The sequence below is a fragment of the Tupaia chinensis genome, unplaced genomic scaffold (assembly GCF_000334495.1).
Source record: "Tupaia chinensis unplaced genomic scaffold, TupChi_1.0 Scaffold150243_1, whole genome shotgun sequence".
Lineage (NCBI taxonomy): Eukaryota > Metazoa > Chordata > Mammalia > Scandentia > Tupaiidae > Tupaia > Tupaia belangeri.
Genome location: NW_006210084.1, coordinates 465,741 through 479,629, shown reverse-complemented (window position 1 = coordinate 479,629; position 13,889 = coordinate 465,741).

The window sequence follows — 13,889 nt, the reverse complement described above, 5'->3', positions numbered from 1 at the left end:
AGAAAGCAAGAAATCGCCCCTTAGAGGGGATGGCCATGCCACAATCCCTTCTCCTCTCAGGATTTTTGTCACACATGCCCCATATGAGTTTTAAGCCACCAGGTCCAGGACTTGAACTGTGGTTGACTACGTGGGAGTCCAGTGACATAATCATTATGCCATCTGCTGGTTCCAATTTTTAATAGTTTTAAGGTACTGTCCTTCATTCTGTCTTTTTCTTTCCATTATATCCCATGGACTTTTTCACGTTAAAATATTGCTTCTTTTTAAAAATCATGATAGGAATATGTGGTAGTTGTTGGCTATATCCTATGTCTTTATTCCTAATTATTTTCATTCTAGGCATTCCACTGTACCTACTGCAGGAGGCACCAGCTCTCAGTGTTAGAGAGGTACCCCAGCCAAGTGCTCTCCAGTCCCCTTCCCATATGGTGTAATCGTTCCCATATTCCATAGTGACCTGTTTACTTGTGTAGTGGGTTTGAATCTTGGTCTCTGAGCTCAGATATCCAAACATGAAACATTTTTCTAGTTGATACTAACTTCCATTTCAGTTATAATTCGGCAGAGTGGTGGAAAGTAATTGATTTCAGTCAGGACTCTGCTCTTTCCTATAGCATTGTTTAAGTTTGGGGTTGGGAAGGAGGGCATCTGGGTTTTGGGTCCTTTAGTCATCTCTGAATCACTGACGTACCTCTCCTCCCACTTGACTCTCAGCTGCCCATCCTCATGACTTCGGTTAGGCTGTCCCTCATGCCGTTGTCAAAGCCCTTTCAGGCCAGGCTTTCTCAGTTCTCCAGGTTCCTCTTGGGGATGTAGGAATGACCTGATGTATACTCACTGCATGGGACCCGGGGAACCTCTTGGGGAGCTCCCCAAGTCACTGTCTACTTCTGTCGACCTCAGACACATGGGGGGTTTACCCTGTCACACCTACGCAGAGCTAAGATGTTTCTTTCAGAGACCATGAAAACGTACTGTAGAAGGCTTTTGGCTTGAAAGTGGTTTGAATCATCTCATATGACAAGAAGACTGGAAGCTGACAGGTTAATTCAGGTGCTTGGCTCTGTCAAGCTTTCTCTGACTTTCTTTTGGCTTTCCTTTTTTAATTGCCAGCAGGCATATATGCTCACCAGAGAGAGAGAGAGCGCTCCCATCCAAAAGGGTGTGGTCATACCACAATCTCTTCTCCTCTGCTTCTCTATTCGATCGAGATTTTGGGGACACACACGCACGAGCCCAACATGTTTTTCAAGCTACCAAGCCCAGATTTGAGCTGTAGTCAACCACGTGAAATCTGGCTCTTTTAACCACTAGGCTATAGGGCTCGCCTGACTTCCTTTTCTTAGTCATAAAATACTAGCTGTGGCAAGCAACACATTCTTCCCTGTCCGCATCCGAAGTGGGAAGGAGTGATCTTTCACTTTCTCTGAAGAAGGAAAAAGCTTCTGGGGACCCTTCCCCTCAACAAGTCATTGGGCAGAACAGTCACTGGATTACCATGGCTAGTTTAGAATGATTAGAATTCCTTCCCTGGATCTCTGTAAATTGTCTTCCAATATCTGAACACTATCAAGGTTCAAGACCACCAATGGCATCTACCACAGTTTTTGTCCTCTCCTTTCCCCAGGCTCTTATGTGGGTGGGACGGAGACATGGGGGTAGAAGAATCAGGACTGTGTCTATGCACATGTAACTGCCCCTCTGACAACCTCCCTCTCCACAGGTAATCACCTTGTGGAGGGGAGTGGCTGGGAAAGGTGAGTGTCTTCATTTATCTCAGTTTTCAACATCTCTGATACTTCCACATGAGTTCTGTCCGTCTGAGTGTGAGGCTTTTGGAGCTCAAAAGCCCAAAGGCGAGTCTTATCTTCTGTTTCTGGTTCTCATCCGTGTTTGGAGTGAATGAATGACTGAGTGGGGGTAGAGTTACAGAGTAGAATATTTTTTTCATCATATTCATCTGTATCCCCAGGTAGCCTTCAGCTCCTTCACAGTAAGAGCCTGATTTGGTAACTCAGCACCTGACACTGAGCAAGCGCCCAAGCTTGTCAAACACCAGAAAGATAAAGGGCCTTAGAGGCAGGAAACGTTCCTGTCAAATAAGTCCATGGATTTGAACACTAACCTTTGCAGTCATGACTCCAGACAGATGATGATTTGTCGTCCCCATCCCGTTTAAACATTTAAACGGCTACTATGCCAATCAAACAAAGCCTACCTGTGGGCTACTTGCAATAAAGGTTCAACCCTTCAATAAGGGTTGGCATCCATAGGTGGCATAGTGATTAAGGTGCTGGACTCCCACAGGGCAAACCTCTGTTCGAGTCCCAGACATGGCAGCTTGAAACTCATGCCAGGCACGTGTGCATGTCCAAAATCCCAGGAGGAGAATGAAGGAGGTGGGATTGCGGCCTGGCCATTCCCCCTAAGGGGTGACTTCTCACTTTCCATCTGTTTCTCTGTCTCTCTCTGGCAAGTGCATACACCTTCTGGCAAAAACATTACACATTGGAGCTATGGCCCCATCATAGGGCGTGGCTTTGCTGTTGCTGTCTCCTACGCCTTGCTCCCCTGTTGACTCTTCTAGAAACAGTGTTTGCCCAGTCCAATCGCCCCTCCCTGCAGCAGTCAGAAGTGAGTTTGGGCTGTGGGAAGGACTCAAAAATGTCAGTGGCTTTAAATAGCTAAGGCTTTTTGTTTCTCATGCTACATATCCATTGACCCTGGAACTGGGCCTGCCTCCACCCTCACTCACACTGCGTGAATTCACCAACCAGGGCCTTGCTTCTTCCACATTCGTGTTGCTGGGGTCGGAGGAAGAGAAAATTGTGCAGAGTTGCTTCAGAACTTCTGTTTGCAGGACCAGCACATGGCATAATGGTTATGTTGCTGGACTCCCACATAGTCAACTAAAGTTTGAGTCCCAGACCCAGAGGCTTGAAATTCACTCTAAGCACATGAGTGAGTGTGCCCAAAATCCCAAGAGGAGAATGGATTGTGGTGTGGTCATCCCCCCAGGGGATGATTTCTCGCTGGCTCTATCTGGCTCTCTGGCCAGCGCACGCACCCTATAGCAAAAATCTGTTCAATTCAAAAAAAAAAAAAAAGCTGCTGCTTGTATTTCTTTGGTCACATCAAATCACATGACTTATGCTCTCTCCAGTGCAGTCCTGCCCACCATTGGGCAGGAGGACCAGAATTATCTGCCCATAGCCCTGATGAGACACACTCTCTCCCAGTTGTCCATCATGGTGCTTCTTTTTTTAAAGTTTTATTTAACTTTATTTGTTTATTTAATTTGACCAGAGAGGGATGGGGGTGGGGGACATGAGAAAGCAAGCCACCAGGTCTAGGACTCGAACTGTAGTTGGCCATGTGGGAGTCCAGCGCCCTTAACCACCACGCCCCTGCCGACCCCCCTTTTCTTCTGTTTCTACAGTTGCTGGATAAGGATGTTCTATTTCAGCTGGGAGGCTGGCGTCCTGGGAGCGTCCTGGACTAGACAGCCGAGTAGAGCAGCGGTAGGTTGCCCGTAGGCACGCTTTCTTTCCCAGCTTCTGCGAGAATCATGGGTCCATAGCTTGAGATCTTTGTGCCTCTATTCTCAGGCGTTTTTTTTTTTTCCCCCAAAGTTTATTTCTTTTTTCCATAAGAGAAAGCAGAGAAAGACACAGAGCCAGCATCCCCAACAAGGCCTTCATGCCATGATTCACCATCAGCCCCAGATCATGAGCACATGCATGCCTGATATACTCAGAGATCTCTGGACTTGAACTGGGAACTTTCCCATCTGGGCCTGGCTGCAGAGCATTGCATTATCCCACAGTGCCACTGTCTGGCCCCCTCGGGGAGTTTTAATCTCAACAAACAAAGGATATACTTGTGTACATAATTTAAAGATCAAATAATTCTACAAGTAAGCCTCAAAAAAGTAGCCTTTGTCCTCTGTCTCTTGCCGGGGTTCTGCTGCCTAGAGGCCACTGCTTTCAGGTGATAAGTGCTGTGGAGGAAATAAAGGCAGCAGAGGGGTTAAGGGGCGTCCTGCTGGAAGAGGCGGTGCAGTTTTAAACTGGACGTTGAAAAAGTGGCATTTAAGTCAAGGAGGGAGGGAGTGATTTATGTGGATCTTGACCCAGAGGGTAAGCCAACCAGGCAGAAAAATGGTGGGTACAGAATCTCAGGACTGGAAGCGTGCCAGGCTATTCTGATCAATGCTCCCTGTATTGAAGTACAAAGGATTCATCTAGGAGGGGAGGACTTTTTAAAAATTTTCTTTGAGAGGTTTCTGCTATAGGGCATGTGCGCTCACTGGAGAGACAGTAAAAGAGACAGAAAGTAAGAAATCACCCCCCAGGGGGATTGGCTACACCGCAATCCCTTCTCCTCCATTCTCCTCTGGGGATCTTGGGCACGCACGCACATGCATCCAGTGTGACTTTTAAGCCACCAGAGGTCCGGGACTCGAGCCGTGATAGACTATGTGGGAGTCCAGCAATGTAACCATTACACCATCTGCTGATCCTGGGACTCTATTTCTAATAATGAGCTCCTAGCTGTTGTTGATGGTCCAGAGACCACATGTTTTGTGTTTGTTTTTGCTTTTGCCATACCAATCATGCACTTGTCAGAGAGAGAGAGAGAGAGATACAGACAGACAGACAGACAGAAGGAAAGTGAGAAATGGACTATGCGGCAATCCCTTCTCCATTCTCTTCTTGGGATTTTGGGCAAACATGCACACCCGCCTGGGATGAGTTTCAAACTACCAGGTCCAGGACTCAAACTGCAGTCAGCCATGTGGGAGTCCAGTGCCTTAACCATACCTGCTGGTTCCAGGGACATTTTGAATAGCAAGTTTCTAGATATAATCAGAAGATCAATGGGGGTGAAGAAAAGAGAAAACTGATACCAGAAAGATAGTAGGGAACCAGAGCTCACCATGCTGTATAGGCCACTGTGAGGACTTGAGCTGCTGTTGCAAACGAGATGGGAGGAGGGCAACTGGCTCCAACTTATGCTTTAGCAGCCTCTCTGTAAGCGCTGGGTTAGAATAGATCGTAGGAGGGTGAGGGTGGTCAGGAACCCCTCAGCTAATCAGGTGAGAAGTGTCAGTGTGTTGGACAGCAGCAGAAGGGAATGAGGTAGGGAACAGGAACCCTAAAAATATAGTTAGGAGATAGGCCCAAAATGAAATCACAAAGTGGTTAAGTTTTGAGATGGAGGCAGTGGTGGCTCAGTGATTGACCTAGGCAATATGACCTACACCTAAAGCAAAGGCTTTTTCCAGGCCCCACCACATTCTAGGAACAAGATAAAATAATGGTTTTCATGACCTGGAGCTTCTAGACAAAACATCTCCTGACCTTGGTACTCACTCCAAAATTAGGAAAATAATTGGACCCATCCAGCATGCGCCCCTCCCCACCAGGAGGGGAATGCACGCACAGTTCTCACCTAGAACAAGTTCGGATAAAGTTCTTCCTGACCCAAATAAAAACCCCTCACCACAGTTCTTCCTTGGCAACCCATTTTCCGGGACCCCTCCCTTCTCAGGAGCTCTGTTTTTCCTCCTTTAACAAACGCCCGGCTTTGCTATACCTTCTGTGTCCGTGACTAATTCTTCCTGAGTGTGGGACAAAAACCCATGTCTTGCTCAAGTGTGGGCCCGATCACCCCTATACTCCCGCGTTCCTGTGTCAGGAAGAGCCCGTGGAATTGGAGGAATAAATGAAGACTTGCTTGAGCACCTGGAAGGCTGGAACTGCCATTTCTGCCCCATCTCTCACATCCATCTTCTCTCACCAGTTCCCCGGCCGCTTCCCCAGGTTAGGCCCCACTGATTCTCATCACTGTAACCGCCTTATGACAGATACCACAAACATCTTGAGAATGGCTTTGTTCAGTCCAGGTCTTTCTTTTTTTCCCCCTTAGAGAGCTTTCTTGCCATAGGGCACATGCGCTCACCAAAGAGACAAAGAGATAGAAAATGAGAAACCACCTCCCGGAGGAGATGGCCCCTCTGTAATCCCTTCTCCCCCATTCTCCTCTCAGGATTTTGGGCACATATGTGAACATGCCCAGCATGAGTTTTAAACTGCCGGGTCCAAGACTTGAACTGTGGTCACCACTACATCATCTGCTGGTCCCTAGTCTGGGCCTTTCTAAAAGCCTTGCAGTCACTCAGAATCCTTAGTTTGCTGGGGAAGACCCCTCCTAGACTGGCCCTTTCCCACGCTATGTTGCCTGTCACTTGCTTCAGGAGCCCATTACTCTAGTGTGGGGTTTCATGACCTTTTCCCATCACGATGTCCAGGATGTGGAGGTCGAGGAGCTGTGGGATGGCTGCAGACCCTGGCACTACCGTGTTACCTCCCATTCCAATGGCTTCATTACTGCTCACTACGTTGAGTTAAAGTGAACCAGGTCGGCCCTGTAGTAGTGGTTAAGTGCCACACACAGAAAACTAGATGTGTGGTTCAAGTCCTGGACCCAGCAGCTTGAACAACATGCCAGGTAGGTGTGTATGTGGCATGGCCATCCCCTCTGAAGGATGCTTTCTCATTTTCCCTCTGTTTGTCTCATTGATGAGAGCACATACCTCTGGCAAATTAAAGATAAAGAGGGGCTGGTGGTTAAGGTGTTGTACTTCCACATGGCTGACTGTGGTTCAAATCGTGGACCTAGCAGATTGCTTTCTTACTCTTACCCTCCCTCTCTCTCTCTCTGGTCAAATTAAAAAATAAATACGTGAATAAAAAGAATTCTTTAAAAAAAGAATTATTTAACTTTGTTTACTTATTTTAATTTGACCAGAGAGGGACAGAGTGTGAGAGCGAGAGCACGCTAGAAAGCAAGCCGCCGGGTTCAGGACTCAAACTGTGGTAGGACACGTGGGAGTTCAGCACCCTTAACCACGCCACCTGCCGACCCCCAAATAAATCATTCTTTAAACAAACAAGAAAGCTGGGTAACACATGACCACCGCAGTTTGAAACACAGCCCTGGGGGCGTTGAAAACACACAGGGCTCACGTGCAGTGCATATCCCAAGTCCCAAAGGATGGAAAAAAAAAATGGAAGAAAACTGATTGCAGCATGATTATGCCCTCTCAGGAGGTGGCTTCTCTTTCTCTCTGCTGAACACATACCTCTGGCAATGAAAGACTTTCTTTAAAAAAAAAAACAATGACTTTCTTAAAACACACACACACACCATTCTTTGGGGCCAGCTGAGAACGTACACACTTCTAGACACTGTCCTTGGCAGGCTGGCACCACATGGGAATCCCAAGTCTGATTCCCCGTTCAACCTGAAGGTGGCCACGATGACGTGTGCCTGTGATCTCAATGACTCTGGAGGTTGAGACAGGATTACGTGCTCGAGGTGGATGTGGGCAACATGGTGAAAAACTGGGTGAAAAAGCCAGCATGGTGTCATGCACTGGCTCACGCAGGGGGATGGTAACAGTGAGACCCTGCTATAATAGATGAACACAAAGCTCTAAATAGTCAATCATTTACAAACTTCCCTTTCCTGTTCCTCTTTTCTTGGCCACATCCTAGTCCCTTCTCCTCCATTCTCCTCTGTTTTTGGCCACGCACTCACACACACCTGGTGTGTTTCTCAAGCTGCCGAGTCTTGGACTCGAACCACGCAGCTAGCCACGTGGGATCCAGCCACCTTAACTACGATGCCGCGTGCTGGCCCCTCTATCAAATTTCTTACATCATGCTACTTAAAGTGCAGTCCATGGACCAGCAACATCAGCATCGCCTGGGAGCTTGATGGAAATACAAGCTCCCAAGCCGACCGCAGACCTGCTGGATGGGAGTCTCCGCCTGCAGGAGCCAGGAGTTGGGTCTGCGTGAGCCGCCCAGGAGGTCGTTACACAGGCAAAAGCTTACGGTCAGCTATCGCCGCACCTGAGAACGAGGTCAGGCGGCCCCTGCACCATAGCAGAGAGCAGCTGGTCTGCCTATCAGGCTCCACTCTGGCTGCACTGGCATCACCTGGGCAGTTTACAACCCAAAACGAAGCAGCGCTGTCTGGGCCCCACTCCCAGGGATTCTGACGTCAGTGAGCTGGGGCGGGATCCAAGTGGTTCCCATGCGCAGCCAGGTCTGGGAACCTCGGTCTGGCAGAGGAACCTGCATTCCGCTTCCCAGACGCGACGGTACTTTCCGCCTCCCGCCGTTCTCTCTTCCTGGAGTGCTCGTCTGTGCCATCTGCTCGCTGCCAGCCCTGCCCGTTTAGGAAGCGGAGCCCAAACAGCACCCCTCCGTGCTGGCTCCGATCCTGTCCTCCCCTCAGTTCCTGCTGTCTCTCGGCTGTACTTTTCTCACTACCCAGAATCTCCACTAAGTCCCTTTATTCCTCATTTACCTTCGTTCATTTGTGAATCTTACTACAATACATACCGTTTGGTGTAATATCCATTTCTGATTCGGTGTAGAGCTCCCAGTGACCCAGAAAATGGTGGGTGCCTAACAAATGCTCATTGTGAAAGAGCGAGCCGAGCAGCTTCCAAGAGAATGCGCTGTTTATTGAAGCCCCGTGGCCGGCTGCCACGGCACTCGTGGCCCAGTAAGACCCCTGCTTTGTGTTCTGTGTTGAAATGAGGCCTCGTTCAATGACAGAGTGTTTCTCAAGCTGGGTCCCACGGAGTATTGGTGTTCTGGCATATACTAACACTAGTCTATAGAGCCATTGTTCTTCAGACAAAACACAAAAATGGAGAAGTATCACAGAGCACACGATTCTGCACGTCCTGCTTCATGTTTTCTTCCAGTCCCTGGACTCGTTTCCCAGTCTTTTGCAAAAGAAATTACTTTCTTTTCAAAGAGCAGAAAGTCACATAACATAAAAGTAACCATTTGAAAGTGAACGGTTCAGTGGTATCTAGAACATTCGGTGTTGTATAACCACTCACCTCTATCTAGTTCCAAAACATTTCCCTCACCCCAAAGGAAAGCCTGCACTCGTCAGCAGTCAGTCCCCATTTGCTCCCAGCCACTCGGTGCCTATTTCCAGCCTCTGGGTTTGCCCCCGCTAGACTTTTCCTACCCCTGGAATCACAGGGGTGCGCTCTTTGGGTCTGGCTCCTTTCACTGAGCACCGTGTTTTTGAGGCTTACTCAGTTTCATTTCCAGGTATTTTCTATTCATCCCTCAAATACTGGGGTGACAGACCAAAGCTCTCCCCTTCGGTCTCTTTTCTTTTGACCTTCCCAGTGTCTCTGACTGGTTTACTCCATTCCCATGGAATCTACTACTGCAAATAGACCCGCAGTTGTTCAATTTTTGTCTCTGGCCCAAACTTCTCTGTTGGGTGCAGAGCTGTAGATTTAAGTGCCCAGTGGACCGCACCGGTTCTATCCCCTGCAATGGCAGGGAAACCTCCCCTTTGCCTTTGGTGTTCCTGCAATCACTATCCCAAACTTTGGTGACATTTCCCCAATGTCCCAAGTCAGAAAGCTGGGGCCGACGTAAGTTTCCTTGCTCATATTCACCTCAGGGTGATAAATACAGCACAGAAGCAACTCGGAGAGACTTGGAACCTGGGCTCAGTCTTTATTCCTGACACTTCCTAGCTTCTGGCTTGGAGCAAGTTAGTTCATCCAAGCTCATTGGTGTGTGTGGACAGTAAGACACTGACCACTGGGTGTTGTGCTGGGACCAAATAAGGTCGTACTCAGCACACAGCAAGCTCTTGTCATTACGCTCATGACCTGTCAATCACACATATCCCACCCCGATCCATTTCCAATTGCAGCCGTGACAAATTACTGCAAACCTCGTGGCTTAAAGCAATGCAAACAGATTCTCTTACAGTTTTGGAGGGCAGGAGTCGGGGATGGGTCTTCTGGAGCAAACATCCAGGACTTCTGGAAACTGGAGGGAAGAATCCATGTTTGACTTCGCCAGCTTCTACAGACTGCCGGCAGTCCTGGACCCTAATGGCCCCTGCCCACCCTCCTTCTCTGCCCAGACTGGGCGGCTTCCCGCTAATAAGGACCCTATGATGACATTGGGCCCACCTGGAGAACAGAGGCTTATCAAAAGATCCTTCACTTCATTGTATATGTAAAATCCCTTTGGCTGTATAAAGAAACAGTCACAGGTCCCGGGGGCTGGGGAGGCGAGCTGCCACACCGATTCTAGGACCCATGTCAGCATCCATGCCTCCTCTTGTCATGTTCTAACTTCCCACTCTGAGGCTAACGCAAAGTTTAATTAAACCTAGCTGGTGAGGAGGAAGAGCAGTGTGAAGATCTGCATATCTAGTAAATTGGCACGTCTGTCCCATCGGCCCAGGCTTTTCACTTCACTGCCAGGACTAACGCTCCCCAGCACCACCTGCATCTCCTTATTATTTCCTGCCCTTAACCGACAAGAGTTTAAACCTTCCCACCTGGGCAGCCCTAAACTGCCTCTGGCACCCTGGATATTTAACTCACTTGGAATAAAATCCTAAAAGCCCTGGATTTCGGAAGGAGCACTTGGCTCTGTCTCAGGCCCTAAACCTCTGGTTATACTCAGGGTTGAAAAATGATTTGGCTGTACAAGACCAGAGGGAAGCCAAAATTGACTCTGTTCAGGTGTGAACTTGGGCAGTTTTACCTGTTGCTGCTGCTTTAGGGTAGAATGAGACATGTAAGGTACAACCACATAAAAAAATTTAAAAAAAGCAAAGCATGCAAGTGCTGCCTGGAAGGATCGAGAACTTCCACAGTGAACTCTTCCTTGTCAGAGTCCGGCACTTTAGGCTAATATAAAATGTGGGATTTGTACTGAACAATGGTCTTTGACATACCCCAAGTGTACACTGATGAGGAAACTGAATGTTGTAGCTCTTGGGGCCACATTTGGAAGGACTGAAACCACATGGTGTATCCAGAGGGCACGATAAGGGAGAATTTGTACAGTGTATAGCATGGAAATGGTTGACGATTTGGGTATTTACCCTGGAAAAGAGAAATCGTAGAACCAGCTGTTTCTAAGGCTTTGAAGGCCTTAAAATGGATGGGGCCACATGGGTGAGATCCTCTGTTTATGCATCAACAAGATGGTTCTCATCCATCTCCTGAGGATCCTCTACTGAGTATGATAGTGAATTGGCAAAACATTAAGGTTCCTTCCAGCTCTGTGACTTCAAAAAGTCACAGTGAGAAAATGGCTGGGTCCTTTCCCCTTAGGCTTGTCATTCTGGTGTCCTACATGTCAGATTCTATAGCACTAAAAAGAATGAAAAGACTTGGTAAAGTCTTTCTTTAGAAAAATTAAAATGTATCCCGTCTTTGAAAAGTGGAACAAGAGTGGTAGAAATACAATTTGCAAAAATCGATATGACATTTTGATTTTTATTTTCAATCCTTTTTATTTTGGTATTATTTTAGATTTATACTAAAGCAGTACAGATGGTACAGATTTCCTGTATACCTTCACCCAGTCTCTGTAATTTTTAATTTAGATTTTTTTTTTTTTTGCCATAGGGTGTGTGTACTCACCAGAGAGAAAGTGAGAAATCAGTCCTTTGAGGGGGATGGCCATGTTGCAATTTCTTCTCCTCCATTCTCCTCTTAGAATTTTTGGCGCACACACACAAGTGCCCAGCATGTTTTTAAGCCACCAGATCTGGGACTTGAACCACAGTAGGCAATATGGGATCCAGGGCCATCACCACCATGCTAGCCCCTAACATCATATGTAACTATGGTATATTTGTTGAAACCAAGAAGTTGACATTGGCACATTCCTGTTAAATAAAACTACAGGCATCATCTTGATTTCACACTTTTCCAATATCCTTTTCTAATCTGTTTCAGATCCAGGGACCCTCACGCCACCTGCAGGCCTCCCAGAGTAGCGTAATGGCTATGTCGCTGGACTCCCACATAGCCAACCACGGTTCGAGTCCCGGACCCGGTGGCTTAAACTCACGCCGGGCGCATGTGCGTGCGTGCCCAAGATCCCAAGAGGAGAATGGAGGAGAAGGGATTGCGGCGTGACCATCCCCCCTGGGGGATGATTTCTCACTTTCTGTCTCTCTGTCTTTCTGGCGAGTGCACGCACGCTATAGGAAAAACCTCTCCAAAAAAATTATTTTATTCGGATTTATTTTATTTGACCAGAGAGGGACAGAGAGAGAGAGTGAGAGAGCACACATGAAAGAGAGGAAAGTGAGAAAGCAAGCCACCAGGTCCAGGAATCGAACCGTGGTCGGCCATATGGGAGTCCTGTGCCTCTAACCACCGCCACCTGCAGGCCCAGGGACCAGTTATTTTTTTGTGCCCTTCTTTATGTCCACACAGAAGGTCTCTTGGGCATCTACATGGGAGTGGGATTGCTGGGTCACATGTGAATGCTTTAATTTTTTAAGAAAATGCCACTCTGGGAAGCCTGCAGGTGGCGTGGTGGTTAAAGTGCTGGATTCCCACATGACCAACTAAGGTTCGAGTCCCAGACCTGGTGGCTTGCTTTCTTACTTTCCCTCTTTCTGTCTGGTCAAATTAAAAAATAATGATACTAAATAAAATCGAATAAATATTTTTTAAAAAAAGAATTATTAATTTTATTTTACTTTACTTATTTATTTTAATTTGACCAGAGAGGGACAGAGTGAGGGGGGAGTGAGAAAGCAAGCTGCCAGCTCTGGGATTTGAATCGCGTTTGACCATGTGGGAGTCCAGCACCCTTAACCACCACACCACCTGCTGGACCCCTCACATAAATAATTTTTTAAAAAGAATAAAGAAAATGCCACTTGGGACCAGCGGTTGGTGTAAAAACGCAAAAGGACTGGGTGTAAAGAGCTTCTAGACTGCTGACATGGGGAGCTGCCTGGAGGGTGGTGTGCCCAGAGAGGCATGGAAGTGCCACACCCCTTCCCAAGTGCTTTGCCTTATGCATCTCTTCACCCAGCTGTTAATCTGTATCTCTCCTAACATCCTTTATAATAAATGGGTACATAGAAGTGTTATCCTAAGTTCTCTGAGCTATCCTAGGGGATTAATTGAACCCAAGGAGGGGGTTGTGGGAACTTTGATTTAGAGCTAGTTGGTTAGAAGTGTAGGTGACAATCTACTTCCCATGTCATCTGAAGTGGGGAGCAGTCTTGTGGAATTGAGCCCTTAATTTGGGGCATCCAATGCTAACTTCAGGTAGATAGTATCAGAATTTAATTGAATTACAGGACTTCCAGTTGGTGTCTGTGGACCCCCCAACCCCGCCACATCTGGTATCAGATGTGTCCTGTGTAGTAGTGAGCGTAAGAGTAGACAGAAAAGAACCGATTGTTGTTTGTATCAGGCACTGGCTCCTCCAATCTGGGTTCCCCTCAGCGGTGAGGGCCATGTAATCCTGTTAGGTAAGAAAAAAATTCTACAACTGACCAAAGAGCTAGAGACGTTTAGTCAGCTCTGCGCGTCCAGATACTCACACACCTGGAGAAGAGCCGGCGGGCAGCAGCCAAGACAGAGGCACAAATGGTTGCGGGAAAAGAGACACTGCCGTGTTTTTACATTTCAGGTAATCTCATTTTCTGGCAGCTAGGAAAGAGGTCCAGCTGCTCAGTCCACCCCTGAGCTCCTGCCAACGAAGGAGGAACCCCAGCTGCGTGTGGATTCTCCAGGCATCTGCAGTTAAGCTGCGTCTTCCACCGGATAGGTTGATTCCGGTCCTATCAGCCACACCCCTCACCAGTGAGTTCCAGCAGGTCATTTCCCTATCAGAATTCGCTCAGCCTCCTTGGAGCGCTTTGGGAGGAACTTCAAACTCACGGGGCAAGTGCCATTCAGGATCTGTCCAGTGTTCTCTGTAGGCAGCATCCTCATCTGTAGGTGAGTCCCTGGCTCACCAAGCAGTGGGAAGTTTGGAGGGGGGGGGGAG